We start from the raw sequence: 8,555 nt of genomic DNA, 5'->3' as shown, positions 1-8,555 counted from the left end.
ATCCAGTGGAGGACCACAGCCAGTTGTGACCTCTATTCCTGTCCTGTTCAAATCACGGGGAGCCTAATTTTTATACGCACCACATCTAGCGCTGGAAAAAATGCTGGTACTGTATTTTGAAAATGGCATGCAACATGTCTGCACTCCCTGAAGACTTGCCGCTGCAGACCATCAGACCTCGCCTAGTCGTTTGCTGTTTTGCAACAATATAGTTTTTCTTTCCGCCCTCCTGTTATGGCCTCGTAGGTGAGTATATGTGAGGTAAAATCATTATAGAGGGTATTTTTGCTATAAACTTATCACTTGTTTCATACAAATGCTTGAAAGCTACACAGCCCTCCTTGAGTTGGGTGTTTTCCTTAGCTGAAAAGGCGCTGAAGCACATTTGTGGATGAATGCACTCTAAATATGCTTGTAATTGATTTTCAAATGTAACCGTTGAGATCCCTGCTATATGAAACATGAAACAGTGTGTTTTCATTTCTTTCCGCTTTATATTTTCAAAAATGTGGGGCTTTTATATGTCCGTTGCAACGGCACTGTTGAGTTGTTTCTTTTTCCCCAAGTATAGCTTAGTTGGACATGCTGTACATCTTATGCCTGCTCCTTTCTTCTGTTCTATAGCTGCGTCTTTTCTTTTGCTACTAGCCCGCTTGTGGCGTTCACTTTCCTTGGAAGCACAGTATCAATATACACTTTCAAGGGATATTCAACCTCACAGCTCACATTTTTCTGCTTGTGTGTAATGGATACAGCCTTCTGCTGGTAAGGTTTTTCTTCGTGAACTGCTGGTGACATCAAAACAAGCAGTGTATCATTGTTCCAGCAGCTTTGTATCACCCTGTATGGCGTAAGCAGAATGTTTCTATCGTGCTCAGCAGGCTTTTATCCTAACTTATCTGCTCTCATTGTTACAGTGGCAGCAAATTACTTAGATGTATGTAAGGACTTTTCAGTCCACTTGCTATGTTTATGCACATATTTTCTTTCCTTTTCCGTTACTGCCCTCACATTTTTGTATGACGGGAGGTAAGCATATGTGTTTGTGTGTTACTGAAACACTAAGTCAATGGAAAGTAACTGCAATGGTTGAGCAGTAAAGAGCAAGCTAATACCCACTTTTGAGCACTGACATTTCCTGTCACTTCCTGAAAATAGACTCACATATGACATTGGTATGGACTTGTTTGCTTGCAGGCTGCCACCATGATGTGTGGGGGAGTTGTGCAAGGCGTCTGAACGTGCTTAGCAGATGTTGCAATAAAATGGTCCTGTTTTTATAAGGAACATGCGTTTGTCTTATGAAAATGCACATCAATGGAAGTGAATGAAGCCTTCTGCTTCTGCCTCTACCAGTGGCGAAGTGCATGTGTGGACAGTGCGATTTCACTAGCATTGTAGTGGCAAAGCATGCCCCCAAAATTATATGTCAATCACACACTGCAAGAAAAAAAGAATGCACGGATAACATTCTTGAAAGGTATATGGGAGCGTAGCTGGTGATATGCATGCGCGCAATGCAGCAGAAACAATGCCAGCATCTCTTGCCATTGTTTGCACTACATGAAATACCAGTACTTTCCCTCAGCGGTGTGCAAACCACGGATACCGAAATCGTTAGAAATGCAATCAGTTGTCAGTCTCGGCTACAGGGTATTATGATTCAAAACTAGCTCTTGTAAATGGCGGTTTCCGGAAGAGCTGCTCCACAATAGTACAGCGACATTTGCTGCGCATGGCGCTGCACGAATGCGCGTGTAGTGTCTAGATAGGAGTAGGTGAGTTGCATAAATATGGAAGTCTGCTATGGTGGGCTTGCTGCTCGCACCGCTGGCACTTGCCACGTGCCAGCGCAAGTGCCAATCTGCTCGCGGGTGCTCAAAAGCGGTGGTGTCCCTCATTGTTAGTCATGGCTGGAATTCCGCTCCGGTCAAGAATGGAGAAAATTGTGCTGCGGGCGTGCGGGGCAGCTTGGTGTATGCGAGTGAGAGGGGAGCTTGCAGAGCGGGCGAGCGTAGTGTATGTGTGTGTGAGAGAGAGAGAGCGCGGTCGCCCTCTCCCGAAGTGCGCGCCTCACGTGTCAGGTCGCCGGCAACTTTCGCGGTCCTTCCCACTGGCTGTATCGCCTCGCGTAATGGAAATACAAGCAGGTGGGAAGGTTTTCCCTCTCTCTCTACCCTTTGTTTTCCCCTTCACTGTCATCTCGCTTTCCATTTCCATCCCCCAGCTCAGGTGCTTCTAGACATGATAGCAGATGCCGGCGCTGGCAAGAATCCTTTTACCTTCTTTTTCATTTACAATAAAAGCCACTTACTACTACTACTCAGGATAGTTCCGTGAACACGAGGGGCCGAGAGCTTCTGGTGAAATTTATTGGAAACCGGTATGAAGTCCTTTGGCTGGTTGGTCTGTGGTTGACATTGGTGAAAACATTTTGTCTAAGAGCTATTTTTCAGCAGATTTCGAAGCCCTCTCAGCAACACCATCAAGGACTTCAGGATAATTCAGCAAGGTTATGTGGGAAGCAGGTTTTACATCGCGAATTGTTTTTTGACCTGGTTTACAAAGCGGGGAACATAATATGACGTTAGTGTCGATCCGTATTCACAAATTAGAAGAAAGACCATAAATATTTTCAAAATGGTGCTCGTCTACCTGATAAACATTTACGACCAGATTTTCATTAGCGTGGTTATGAAAAAACCCGAATTGGAAGGGTCCGGAACTCTACATTTTACCAGATCTGACGAACGCTTCAGCCTCTTGCCCAGGACGGTTCCTCATGCTTGTTTACAAAAAAGCATACAGCAGCAGCATGCTTGCATTGTCTTCGCATTCCGGCCTTGAAATAGCATTTGCCACAGCGGTTGCTTTTGTGTGCATGGTCATGAAACGTGAAAAAAATCTGCCATCATTTACACACACATCTATTTTCCTCAATATTTCATGACATTCTAAGATATTGGGAGTAGGCATTGCTCTGGCTGAATGTAACTTCTAAGTCAAAATGTTTGCTTGCACATGAATGAGCACATATAGCGATGGCTCTGCAAATAAAGTGTTCCCGCATGCGCGGTAATCTCTTCAGCTTCGCATATCTGTTTAGAGGCACTTTATGCTCGCATAAAGATTGTGTTTATTATTATTAGCGCAAAACGTAACAAAACCCCATTGTATTGGCCTCGAATTTCAAGTTGATTCACTTAGGACACACACTTTCTGTCACTTCCCCATGGAGGTAGTTTTCATTGACAATCTGCTCCACTGAGTGCACGTGATCAATTAGCAATTTTCGCTCCTTCAAGTTGACAGAAAAAAAAATGCTTTCACTATTTTCTGGGACACACATCTTAGGCTCTACATTTTTCTCACCTGAAAAAGAAAAAAAAACGCGACTGCGCATACAGATTTGCAGGCAGGCCAACACGTGCAAAGAAAACTGGCTTCCTTCAAGACACACGTCATCAACGCACGTGCTTCTGGTCCGAAGGGCAAAACATGCGCCGTACCGAGAAGGCTCACACTGGGAGAAGAAGGCTGCCAGGCGTTTCGAATCAGGGAACAAAGCTGGTGGGGGAGTGCTCGGCACCTGAAAAACCGGTTCAGAACCAAAATTCGACGATTTTGCCCATCGGGGCACACCTTTTTGACGTCACACTGTTTACATCAGGGAGAGGTCTATTATGAGGCACCGGCCGGATTCACTGGCGCCTGGAGCGCGCTCCTGCCACCCGGCCTAAGTCATTCAGCGCAAGCGTTTCCCCTCTTCTATCCTGTGAGGGCCGGCGAGGCGTCTCGAATCGGGATAAAAAGGCGGCGAAGGAGCCCTCGGGACCAACAACACGGGCTCAGAACCAAAAGTTGTCACTTCTGCCAACCGGGCCACAACTTTTTGACGTCACGCTGTTTACAATAGGGAGGGGGTTTCACAGTTCTGCGAAGCTGTTTTGCGAAGGCGATTGACATGCGGCCGTTCCAATCCAAGGTTCTTCTGCAGCCAAGGCCAGGCTAGAAAGAGGAGACAGACCTGTGTGCCTCTGCTGCGGGGAGTGGGTACAACTTGTCAGGGCGCACCCGCCCTGGGCGCAGTGGGGTTTGTAATAAAAATCTTTAGCGCGGCACCCAACCCTTGCTCTCACCGTCGTGGTGAAGCGGTGCGTTGCGCGTTTCTTTCCAGGAACGACGCTTGCTCCGTCAACAACTGCGGGGGGTGGGGGGAACGTACACTGCCAGTAGCCTTTATGCGCTCGCAGTTACATGCGTGGTCCTGACAGTCAACAGACTCGAGCGACAAGACGCGGTCAGGTTCGCCAGCGTAGCCTTGTAAAGTGCACCGGGGAAGGCGTGTCCACACATGACTCACCCCTTTCATTTCTGCCTATTGAAGCCAGCACTGCCCGTTACTGCTCTGGAGACCACCTGCACCCACAATTATAAATGCTTTTTGGCAGAAAACATTCAAGGGCGTTCAGGCAACCCTGCAAACGCGTTTCTGAAGAACGGCAGATTGGGCTACTTGGAGTTGATACATAGGGATTGAGTGGACAACAGCCCTGCCAGACACTGACACAGAATAAGATGAGACACACAGAAGGAGCCTCCTTGTACGTCGTCTTTTTCTCTGAGTGTCTGGTATCGCTGTTGGACCACTAACATAAAACGTGCTCCGCCTGGCGGCCGCTAGGAGGGTACGCTAATCGAAAACTTGGCATAATGCAATACAGTAAGTCGTTAGTACTGGCTCGAGTATCCGAACTGCTGACATGATAGTACCAACACAGCAGCTTTTTTTTTCTCTGCCTGCTCATGGATACAGCTGCGGACATATAACAAGACGAAAATAGCTACACACACACAAATACGCGAGGCCTTGCGCGAGTGCGTTTGTTGAGTCCATGTGGAGAAAGAAAACAAAGCAGTGTGCAGGGGCGTTATTGTTCATTTCCCCTATCCCCCTAGCTGACAGAGTCCCATTATCTAAAAGCGACCGTCCACCCGGAAAGACGTGTAGTCGATTTTTTTTTTTCGGCAACAGTGAAGAGAAATCAGGGCTGAGAGCCTACATGTTGCGCCGCCGGGGTGGGGGGTCTGTATGCGCTGCAGGAAATCCAGAAATCTGAGTTTACCGTAGGAACTTCGTCCAGCGTACTTGTATACACGTGACGATAAAAAGTTATAATTTCTGAAAATGAAGTGGCATCATGTTTGAGTTGTAATTGCTACATTTTGATAGTTTTCAAACGCAATTTAGTGACTTTTCAAAAATGGTTTACCGTGTATGATCGTACACGGCAAAGATATTTTTGAAACCGTACCATTTTACGTGTTTGAATGTGTTTGTGCGCGTGCGTGGGGGGATTTATACCCCTGTCACACGGGCAACTTTAGTGATACTTTCACGAAGCGCACTCCCCATGAACGAATGGCACTTTCATTGCGTTGTGACATGGCAAAAAGAGGTGCTATTTGGAAATGATGATAGTGACGATGGGTGTTGCAGGTAGTGACGATCGGTGCTGCAGCACATTGTGAAAATTAGTTTGTTTTCGCAAATACTTGCAAAATATGTCATAGCAGATGTAATTGCTTTCGCGTCTGATCGCATGCTGTTATCTAAGAAATCATCACGAGCCTGAGATTAGCAATATCTCTGCTACACGGGCGTTTCAAATACCTTTCAACCGAGTGTCATTCGAGTCGGATGTCGCCTTGTGCAGCTGCACGAACTATTCAATGGCATTTGGCTGACATACTATCAAGTCAATGGAGCTCCGCGAAGGCATTCGAGATTTTGGAATCCCTTCGAGTCACGAACACGGCCCGCACTGACGTCGCCATCCCTTCGCTCCGCCAATAACACAGGGCGACTGCACACCAGTACTCCTTTTTACAGCGCTGTATGCAAACAGCTATGTTTGTTCGCGTGAGGTAAAACGAGAGCTACGCTTTTGTTTTATTAATCCTATTTGTGTACCTGTTGTTCCTTTGCGACAACTTTGTAGAAACCGCCGATGTGATCGCGCGCCTCGGAAACATTCGGTGGCCGGATTGCTGACATCGCGTAGGACCGATGCTTCTAATTGTCCCTGCTTTCTCCGATGTGATATTCAATTTTGAATCGCTTTATCCTGAAGTACGTTCGATGGCGAAATAAAACGTCCTTATTCCTAATCCACAAGCGACGCCGGTGACTGCTGCTGGTTGCCCAAGAGCGCGGCAGTCTGGGTCCGACCAGAGCTTTCCTTTCATTGTATGTGCATCCTGCACTGTGAAAATAGTCGATATTAGGTCACCGTTGTGAAAACTTCATTTGTTGGCCATTTGCATTCCCCAAAACGTGAATTCGCGTTCGACGGTTGCGGAAATTGCACACACGAAACCTGCGGAATCGTTAGACCTATCGCGGAAAGGGGTCGTCGTCACTAGCAGAGCAAGAGTAGCTCTATTCAGGTATGTACATTATATTTAGTTGCTCATTACCAAAAAAAGTTCGCACTAAGAACCAGAATAAAAAATAAAACTTTATTTACAGCGGAGCACGGCTGCTGAGACTACACACTCGCCTTGCCGGACCAAGTGTAGTGTGTTCGCCAAACTCACTGCTGGGCAAATGCGTTTTGGTACGAGGCTTTTGTCGCAAGCTTTCTGGCACGGGGTTTTTGACACACGAGGTTTATGTAGTATGGGACATACACTGCAAGGGCGTTTGTCACGCAGGGCTAACAAGGCAGAGCTTTGGAAACGGGTGTTCTGCACTCGAATCAATCATGCTGTATCAGCAGGAGATATGTTACAATTTCCAATTAGCGGCTTGGAAGACGTCCTTTTAGTGCGAGTGTAAAGCGTGTCATAAGCATGATGGAGATGCGCGATTGTTGTCAGTGCACCACCTAGTACCTGCTCCCAGTATAGGCCACGCCGCCACAGTGAAGGCGCTTTAGCTCTGCAGGGTACGTAACCGGCGTTTGGATTCTTGCAGATTCACTAAGAAGGTTTTTGTATGATGTTGTATCATCCTCATTTATAAACAACGCAGCCAGCCCTGCCTGAAACAGGAAAGCAGAAGTACAGTCGTGATTAGCATTAGATTAGCACCAGTGACGTTTTTATCTCGCAACGACAAAAGCAGCGCACGTGTTCGCACAATCGTAACAGGATGCAGAGAACCGTGTAGGTCATTTCGAAAAACCTGACATTTATTCTTTATCGTAAGCGTCGCTCACAACGTTTCCCCAACGGAATGTACAAGCTGTGCAGCGCTCGCGTCATGTGCCGCGAGGTAGCTTAGTTTGCGGCTTTTCCTCTACTACAGTTGTGGAATTGCATGAAAATTGGTTACTGTTTCTGAAAACGCTTTCGGCAACCTTCGCAGCTGCAGGACAACCAGCTCTGTCAAAGCGTGCTGCATGCCCATGCACAATGCGTGGACATCCAGCCTCCGACATAATCGTCAGATATTCCAGGAGGCGAGGACCCGGTGCAGCTGTGCCGGCTTTACTGAGTCGGACAGGTAGCGAATACTTGGGACGAAAGATGGTTACCATGTTGAGTCGAGGAAGCGATACCCAGAAAACGTGTGAGGTCAGAAAAATTGCTACGCGTTCACATAACGAATAGGATGGCAGAATGGACCATTGTACGGAAAAAGAAAATGAACTGAAAGGGACAGGGGACGCTGGAGGAATGAACAGCAAGGAGTAGGTGGTGTAATGCCCTGTCTGATGCGTGGTATACTGAAACCCCCAAGTAAGGCAGCGAAGCACCCATGTACGTTTTTCTTTTTTGCGGTGCGTGGTCAGAGGGGCTCAGCATGGTTGCAAATTTTTGCAAGCCTGCAGACCTAGTTATCAGTGCAGCGATTCGTTAAGATTGTACAATACCCAACATAATAAGTATGAGCCAATGAAGTTAGCTTTTATACCCGGCGTCAAACGTTTTGTGAAGCCTATATTCGAGTAAACAAGCCACGTGTTGATACGAAAAATTGAAGATGGCATCACGCCTGCCTGCAGGCATGTGCTATTTGTTGATCTTGCATCTACGTTAGCGCACACAGCAGCTTACCCACTTTCCCCGCTTTTCGGTTACTGAAGTTTTCCTTTACAAAAGCACTGGCTTCCCTGCGCGACGCCCATTGCAGTGCATGGTCACTTTAGATAATGGGACATTTTGCACCCTGCAAAACTGCAAGATGAATGGAACATTTGCGGAAATCTGTAAGTGAGCTTTCGGGAAGGCTTGTTTTAGAAGGTCTCGTTCCTGGAAGACACTCTCGCATTCTTTGTGGAAACGAACAGAGCCATGCTTCCGGTGATGAAAAACCTTTGAAATGTCGCCATGTGACTTCGCGAGTACTCCTAGGGAGCTGTCGAGAAAGTGCAGGGTCGTCCACTCTTAGTTAAGAAGGCCGCACTCTTCAGAGGGCCACCGCGTGCGACACAGTCGCTCACCACAGCAAAGTGGCGCAGAAGAAGGGTTTTTTTTTTTTAAATAAACCACTACCACCACCCTCCAAAGAGGACGGCCACGCGCTAGCGCATTCTAAGAGTGGACGA

General features: G+C 47.2%; 1 protein-coding gene across 1 annotated transcript in view; it reads left to right on the top strand.

Moving 5' to 3' along the window:
• LOC149343400 (phospholipid-transporting ATPase ABCA3-like) overlaps positions 1-8,555 on the top strand; it is a 110,074-nt gene that overhangs the window by 68,755 nt on the left and 32,764 nt on the right. The window lies entirely within an intron of this gene.

The sequence above is a fragment of the Amblyomma mixtum genome, chromosome 5, assembly GCF_055824585.1.
Source record: "Amblyomma mixtum isolate Tamu chromosome 5, ASM5582458v1, whole genome shotgun sequence".
NCBI lineage: Eukaryota > Metazoa > Arthropoda > Arachnida > Ixodida > Ixodidae > Amblyomma > Amblyomma mixtum.
Note: the sequence above shows the minus strand (reverse complement) of the source record. Positions and strands in the feature narration are given on the sequence as shown.